Genomic DNA, 7,868 nt, shown 5'->3' on the forward strand with positions numbered 1-7,868 from the left:
GAGACTGGGAGGTCAGCTGTGTGCACACGCCCGCGGTGACATTTAGTAGGATGGCAAACCCCAGGGAGGGGGATCCTGCATGCCAGGAGGGATAGTGTCCCAGGTTGGAAAGCCCCCTCCTCCTATACTCCTGGCTTAGACCACGGGGCCAGGACGAGGTGGCAGGAGTGGGAACGGATGCGACGGCTCCACTGTCTTGGGTTTGTGGGCAAGGGCCATGTGCCAGGCATGGGAGAAGGAGGTGACCCTCAGCCAGGGAAACTGCTGCTGGTTTTTCCGGAACCCCAGTGGCTGCACGGAGCTTCCCTCTGAGACCCTCAGCCCTGGCCCACCTGCCAGAAGGAGAGCCGGGGGGTAAAGAAACAGGTGAGCAGGGAAGAGATGTGGCCCCTTCTGGGGTCGGTTCTCCTGGACAGCCCCAGAAGGTCACGGCCAGATCCCAGGGTGCTCGCACCCCAGCAGGGTCCTAGAGGGTACAAGCCCCTACATGCACTGTATCTTTAGAAGGAAAATAGAAGCGCTGCCAGACCAAAACCATCCCTCCTGGACCCTGCTCCACTGCCCCCCAGTGTCACCTGGACTGGGGAAAACAGGAAAAGCAGCCACACCCTTGTTGGGAGGTGCTTCCGCCAAGCCCAGGCCAGTGGGTGTGACATTCAGGCTCTCAGATACTAGATCAGGAGGCTGTGTGCCACGGGGGTGCGCCAGGGCCTCAGGAACGCTGCCTGGGGACCCTCCTCACATACCTGGGAGCCTGCTGGCACCCATCTGTGTGGCTGGGAGGGGGTGCGTGGGCAACCCCATGGGCACTTGCTGCTGCCTTGTTTGACCTCAGGCAGTCAACCTGCTGTCTCTACTTTACAGGTGTATCTGTATCTGGTGTTCTAGGCACGAGAAGCCTGGAATGAGCCATATGGAGAAAATATATGTTAGATGAGCCTCATTCAAGCTTAAGTTAGCCCTCATGGCTGTGAATCGAATGTCAAAGAATTAACAATATATATTCGATATAGTGTCTTTAACACAAATGTTATTTATGTTATATATTGATGGTGAATGGAATGTTGTGACCAGAGGCTCATAGGGAGCTGTGCTTTCCCTGGGAGCAGTGTTTCAGTATTTGCAGGTTAAAGGTTTGGATAAGCAAGCACCATGGCCTCTCTCCCCCAAGTACAGCACTCCGCTCAGCGCTCCCAGACCCCCCCAACTCCCAGGAGCCCCAAGTGACAGGAGTGATGCCGCAGCAGGCCCGTGCCCCAGCTCACCAGCTGAGGAGGATGGGAAAATCCCATTATAACAAAAGGCAATCTCGTTTTAACAAAAGCAGAGCATCACTGACAACCGTGACCCCTACAAACATTTTCATGGGATCAGTCCTCCTTCTAGATGAATTTAACTTTCCACACGGTTTGGAGAGCATGTTAGAGTTGACCCTGGACAGGTGGTGGGTGGGGCTGCCAAGAGTTATCTCAGGAGGTCTGGGGGTGAGGCACACACACAGGGTCAGACTGAGGGGGGGTCAGGCAGACCCAGGAGGGGATTTTCTGGCTCCCTGTCGGGGGGGGGCTGGGCACTCCTGGATGACCCATTTCTGGGCAGTTACAGAGGGATTTAAATGCGGAGACCCCCAAATTCTTCACCTAGGCATCTGTTTCTGATGTCACTATCCTCCAATTCAGAATCAGATCTTCCGAGGCTTCCACAAGCAGGAGAGGAGGCCCCCTCCACGAGCCCTGCAAATAAACGCCAGGGTGAAGGGCTTGGGGATTGGTCCCTGCTCCCTCCAGTTAACTGGATAGCTCCATCTGGGAGCTACTGAGGTAGAAAGGGGACCCCACACCTCCTGCCTCCCATCCCCTTTCCTTGCCTAAATCTCTCCACTGTTGAACTTCACCTAATTCCCACCTATTTTACTGTCCTCTTGTCCATGAAAGCATTTCAGCTGTATAGGTGAGGCTCTTGGTCCCCTTTTTCCGTCTTGACATTCAAGGTCAGTGCCCCCAGCCCGCGATGCTCTGTGATTTCTGCCTCTGGTTGCATGTTTCTATACAATAAATGCCTTCTCATGACCAGATGCACAGGCAGCCCAGGTGCTCACACCCAGCAAGCCGGACCTCACAGAACCCCACCCCAAGGCACCCACAAGTGCAAAGATGCCAGGCTGGGAAATGGCCTAACGAACTTCGTTCCCCAGAGATGCTGCCATCCTGCCAACAACCCTCCTGCCCCGGCGGCAACCCCCCCCGGGCCCCCCCCCGCCGAGCTGGTTCCAGGGCCACTCAAGGCCATTTGCAGCATGAAAGGGTGGTGATGGGACCACACACCATTACCCTTGGGGACCCCAGGGCCTGGCCGAGGTGGGCAGCCCAGGGGCGGGGAACAAGTACATGAAACAAGAACGGCATTGAACTCGACACAGATCTCGGTGATAAAAAGGCAGCTGGAACAATGGGGGGAAAACCAGAACCAGGGGGTACAAGAAAAATCTATCAGGGCTCTTAACCCAGCGTTTTCCTGAAGGGAAAAAAGAAAAGCAACGAAAACAAACTCAAGTTCATGGTGGCGACAATGAAACAATCTCACTTCTCTTCCAGCTCCATTTTATTGGCCTCCAGAGGTTCTGTGTTGCTACAGATTAGCCTTCCCCTGGGAAATGAGAAAACCAAGAAGAAACAGCAAATATTAGTTCTCCTCTCATGAAGTCATTCTTTTGAGCAGGTTTCCTCAAGTGTTCTGTGTGGCACAGCGCGTGAGACTGGCCCAGGCCCTCTCCACTCAAGTGGGGGAAAAGGCTTGAAACGTATCTTTGAATTCCAGCAAGACAAAACAGGAACGGCCCCAAGCCGTGCTTCCTTCTGAGGCATTGCATGAGCTCCTGGGGCCCAGTCTAAAGAATGGACCCCAGAGCGCCCGCCCCGGACGAGCCACCGCTCCCCAGCACCATCTCCCGGGAGCGGAGGGTCCAGCTGGGTCAGCAGGACAAATGCTGATTCTTACCCCTGATTAGTAATTGTGCGTGAGAGATGTTTTCAGCTGAAATAATATACAAGAGTTTCCCCAGAGAAAATATACACGCTCGTTTTTTGGAACCACTTAACACAACCCGGTAGCAAGCAAACGTACATTTGGAACAACATAACACGTTTCTTGACTTGGAAGAACTGCCTGGTACAAATTGATGTCATCACAATAGAGATTAATGTGCCCGTTTTATTAGCCTCCCAGACCGCAGGTGAATGGTGAGCTATTGTTATTCAACTGGTTGATATTATTTTTACATAAATCAAGGTAACGCCTAACAACGTCTTAAGTCTTTAAATCAACCCGCCTTTTCCTATTTGGAACATGAAGTTGGGCTCTTGCCAAGGGCGCCGGGAAACAGAGGGCTGAAAGTGGCATTTCAATAAGGAACATACCCATTCACGACAGGATGCTGGGCTCACGGCCACTTGCCAATATTACAAGCAAGTCTTGGGAGAATTTCACATTCACACTGACAGTGGTCTACAACTGCTAGAGGTCATCATTGACTCGTGCAATTATATTAGGAGCAAGCAGGGGTCGTGGGTGGGTATACTAGCTTGCAGGGGCTGCCGGAATGAAGTACCACAGACTGCCTGGCTTGAACAACAGAAACATATTTGACTCATGTCTGGAGGCTGGAAGCCCCAGATCAAGATGGCAGCAGGCTGGTTTCTCAGGAGGCCTCTCTCCTTGACTTGTAATGGCCATCACTCTCCTGTGTCCCCTCACAATGGTCTTTCCTCTGCGTCTGTGTCCTAATCTCTTAGGAGGACCCCAGTCAGAATGAATTCGGGCCCACTCCTATGATCTTATTTTAACTTAACCCCATCTTTGAAGACCCATGTCCAAATACAGTCACTTTATGAGGCATTGGGAGTTACATATCAACACAAGGGTTTGGGGGAGGGAAGCACAATTCACTCCATAGGAAGGGGACACCGAAGAAATTGGCCATCTTTTTGCTGTCGTAGAAGGGAATGGAAAGGAAGAAAGGAATAGATAAGACCCAGTTCCCTGTTGTCGTTTCCACCAAGGCTCAGTTGGCATGGCCAGGCTTGGATGAACAGATGAGGGGGAGCACTGGGGAGGGAGGTCTGCCTTCCAGACCCCCACAGAGGCCCTCTAACGCCAGCCAAATGAGCTAGACATGGGCCGTTTATGGTTTATGTTTGCGGTATTTTCGCAGAGACAGAAGAGGGGACTGGAAGGGTGAGGCCAGCCCCACGTGTGGCAGGGGAGGGGGCTGGCTTGCTGTAACATGCAAAGATAGCAACATGTTCTCCCCAACCCCCAGCTTCTCAGAGCTCCCGGCCCAGGACCCAGAACAGAGCGGGAGCTCCAAATGCCCTTTGGTAACTGAACTGAGATGGTCGGCAACCTCTGGAGACATTTTCTCATACTAGTCCAAATTTTCTGTCTTCATCTTTCTGCACTGCCTACATGGATCCCAAAGAAAGACATCTAGGACCAGCTGCCAACCCCAGCCTCCTTTGAGTGAGGGTATCTGCTTGGGAAAATCTCAGGAACAACACTGATTCTGCCAAGAAGAACTTTCATGAATTCCAAGTCTAAGAGCTTCAGGCTGGAAGGAAATCAAGAAAAGTCGATCAAATATGATCAGAGAATACCCCAGCTTGACAATGCATCCCAGAAATAAGAGAATCTCTAGGATTTTGGGTCCACACAGGCATATTGTTAACGAAAACCAAGGCATGCAGGACCACATCAAACTTCAAAACTTTTGTTCATTAAAGGATGCATTCAACACAGTGAAAAGGAGTAAGAGAAACATTTACAAATATGTAATAAGGGGTTTAATATCCAGACTATATTAAGAACTCCTACAACTTGGGGCGCCTGGGTGGCTCAGTTGTTAAGTGTCTGTCTTCAGCTCAGGTCATGATCCCAGGGTCCTGGGATCAAGCCCTGCATCGGACTCCCTGCTCAGCAGGAAGCCTGCTTCTCCTTCTCCGACTCCTGCTTGTGTTCCCTCTCTAGCTGTCTCTCTCTCTGTCGAAAAGAATTCCTACAACTCAACGACAAAAAATCAAATAGCCCAGTTAAAAATTAGGTAAAGCAACAGTTGCACTACTGGGCATTTACCCAAAGATACAGATATCGTGAAAAGAAGGGCCATATGCACCCCAGTGTTCATAGCAGCAATGTCCACAAGAGCCAAACTGTGGAAGGAGACGAGATGCCCTTCAACAGATGAATGCATAAAGAAGATATGGTTCATATGTACAATAGAATACTATGCCTCCATCAGAAAGGATGAATACCCCACTTTTGTGTCAACATGGATGGGACTGGAGGAGATTATGCTGAGTGAAATAAGTCAAACAGAGAGAGTCAATTATTATATGGTTTCACTTATATGTGGAACACATGGTATAGAAAGGAGGACGTTAGGAGAAGGAAGGAAAAAATGGAGGGGAAATCGGAGTGGGAGACTGAACCATGAGAGGCTCTTGACTCTGGGAAACAAACTGAGTGTTTTAGAAGGGGGGGGATGGGTTGGCCCGGTGATGGGTATTAAGGAGGGCACGTACTGCATGGAGCACTGGGAGTTATACGCAAACAATGAATCATGGAACACTACATCAAAAACCAATGATGTACTGTGTGGTGACTAACATAACATAATAAAAAAATAAATAAATAATAAAGATAGAGATGACTCGAAAGGGGAAAGGATGCTCCCCCTTTCTCCAAATTTCCAGCTTAGAAAAATTAAAAAACAAAAAGGGGTAAAGGACTTGAATAGACATTACTCTAAAGATGATATGCAAATGACCAGCAGACGCATGAAGAGACGCTCAGCATCACTAACCATCAGAGAATTGAGAATCAAAATGACAAGGAGGCTTTGCAATACCCATTAGGATGGCTTCCATGAAAAACCAGAAAATAACAAGTGTTAGCAAACATAGGGAGAAATTGGGACTTTTGTGCGTCACTGGTGGGAAAGCAAATCAGTGTAGTTGCTATAGAAAACGGTATGAAGTTTCCTAAAAATACGAAAAATAGAACTAGTGTCTGGTCCAGCAATCCTACTTCTGGTTATACCCCCCAAAAAGCTGGAAGCACAGTCTTCAAGAGATATTTGTACACTCACTTTCATAGTGGCATTTTCCCACAATAGCCAAGAAGTGGAATCAGTCCAAGCATCCAGATATAGGTGAATAGATGAGAAAACTAAAGGGAATACCTACAATGGAACAGTATTTGCCTTAAAAAGGCAGAAAACTGTGGCACATGCTCCAGCATGGGTGACCCTGGACATAAACATCAGGCCGCGGGTCGGTCATCCAGGATGTGGCTCGGGCGAGCTCTCCACCAAGGTAGGCTAACACCGCCCCTGACACATGGAAGGATGCTTCTGGGGCAGCGGAGGGAGGAGACGTGTGGTTTGCACCCTCTGCCCATCTCAGCACAGAGAGCAGGGAAGAGAAAAGAAGTCAACAGTAATAAGAAATTGCGTTTCAAAAAAGTAAGAAAAAGAAATTTTGCTTAAGCCAACAGCTAGGTAAACTGCAAGGATTAACTTTCTGGGATGAACACACACCCTCTCCTTGTCTTGTTAAATGATATTGTCCGACTCAGACCAGAGTGCAAAGAGACAGCAAAGGGACATGATTGTTTAGAATTTAGAGCCTGGATGCCTTTCTGTTATCCATACTGTGGCCACGAGGCTGGCAAACTGGCTTAGGATGTAACTGGAGGTGCAGGGGGAAACCCTACTACCCTACATTATTTTCCCTTATGAGAGGGGAAAGGTATCATGAAAATAATTGTAAGAAATACAGCAAAGGAACAATAAAAAGTATGCCTGTTTATTTTAGATCCAGATTTTGAAAATTTTATTTTTTTCCTGGGAAACCGTCCATTTCAATGAAATGCTCAAATATAACAGCAGAGGGGCGCCTGGTGGTGGAGTCAGTTAAGCATCAGACTCTGGTTTCGGCTCAGGCGGTGATCTCAGGGTCATGGGATCGAGCCTGGCTTTGGGCTCTGAGCTAGGGGCAGAGACTGCTTGAGGTTTTCTCTCCCTGGCCCTCCCATTCATGCCCTCTCTCTCTCTAAAATAAATAAATAAATAAATATCTTTTAAAAATTTATTAGCATATAGTTGGGCATCGTATCCTCTTATTATTTTAAATTTTCTGTGTATCATGCCTGCCACTGCCCCCTACTTCTCAACATGGCGGTGAAGATCCTAGGTCATGTCAAATGTCAGCGAGAAGGTGTGAGTGTCAGAAAGGGACAAGCAGGTGGACTTGCGTGGCAGGTCATGACTGAGTGATTGTCAAGGGAGCAAAAGAGCTGCATGATCGGTACTGAAAACTCAGCCTCCTCTGTACCCACTAGCACAACGATTAGGAAATGTGGTTTTAAAAACTATCCTTTACATAGCAACACATTTAAATGGTACTTAAGGATAAATCTAATAAATTCAAGGCCTTTACAAATAAAATAATAAAATTTCAGGGCACCTGGGTGGCTTAGTTGGTTAAGCATTTGTCTTTGGCTCAGATCATGATCCCACGGTCCTGGGATCGAGCCCCAGGTCTTGGGCTCCCTGCTCAGAGCCTGCTTCTCCCTTTCCCTCTGCCTCTCTGCCCTGCTCATGTTCTCTCTCTCTCTCTCAAATAAATAAATAAAATATTTTTAAAAAATCAAATTAAAAATTTAAAAAGTCCTAAAACTTCACTGGAAACATAGATTCCCTAATAATATTAAAAAATAATAAGACTCAATATTATAATCATGTCTGTTCTGCAGAAATTACTCCTAATTTAGAAGCAACTGCCATCAAAACCCTGATAAGATTTTCACTGGAA

The sequence above is a fragment of the Mustela erminea genome, chromosome 13 (genome assembly GCF_009829155.1).
Source record: "Mustela erminea isolate mMusErm1 chromosome 13, mMusErm1.Pri, whole genome shotgun sequence".
Lineage (NCBI taxonomy): Eukaryota > Metazoa > Chordata > Mammalia > Carnivora > Mustelidae > Mustela > Mustela erminea.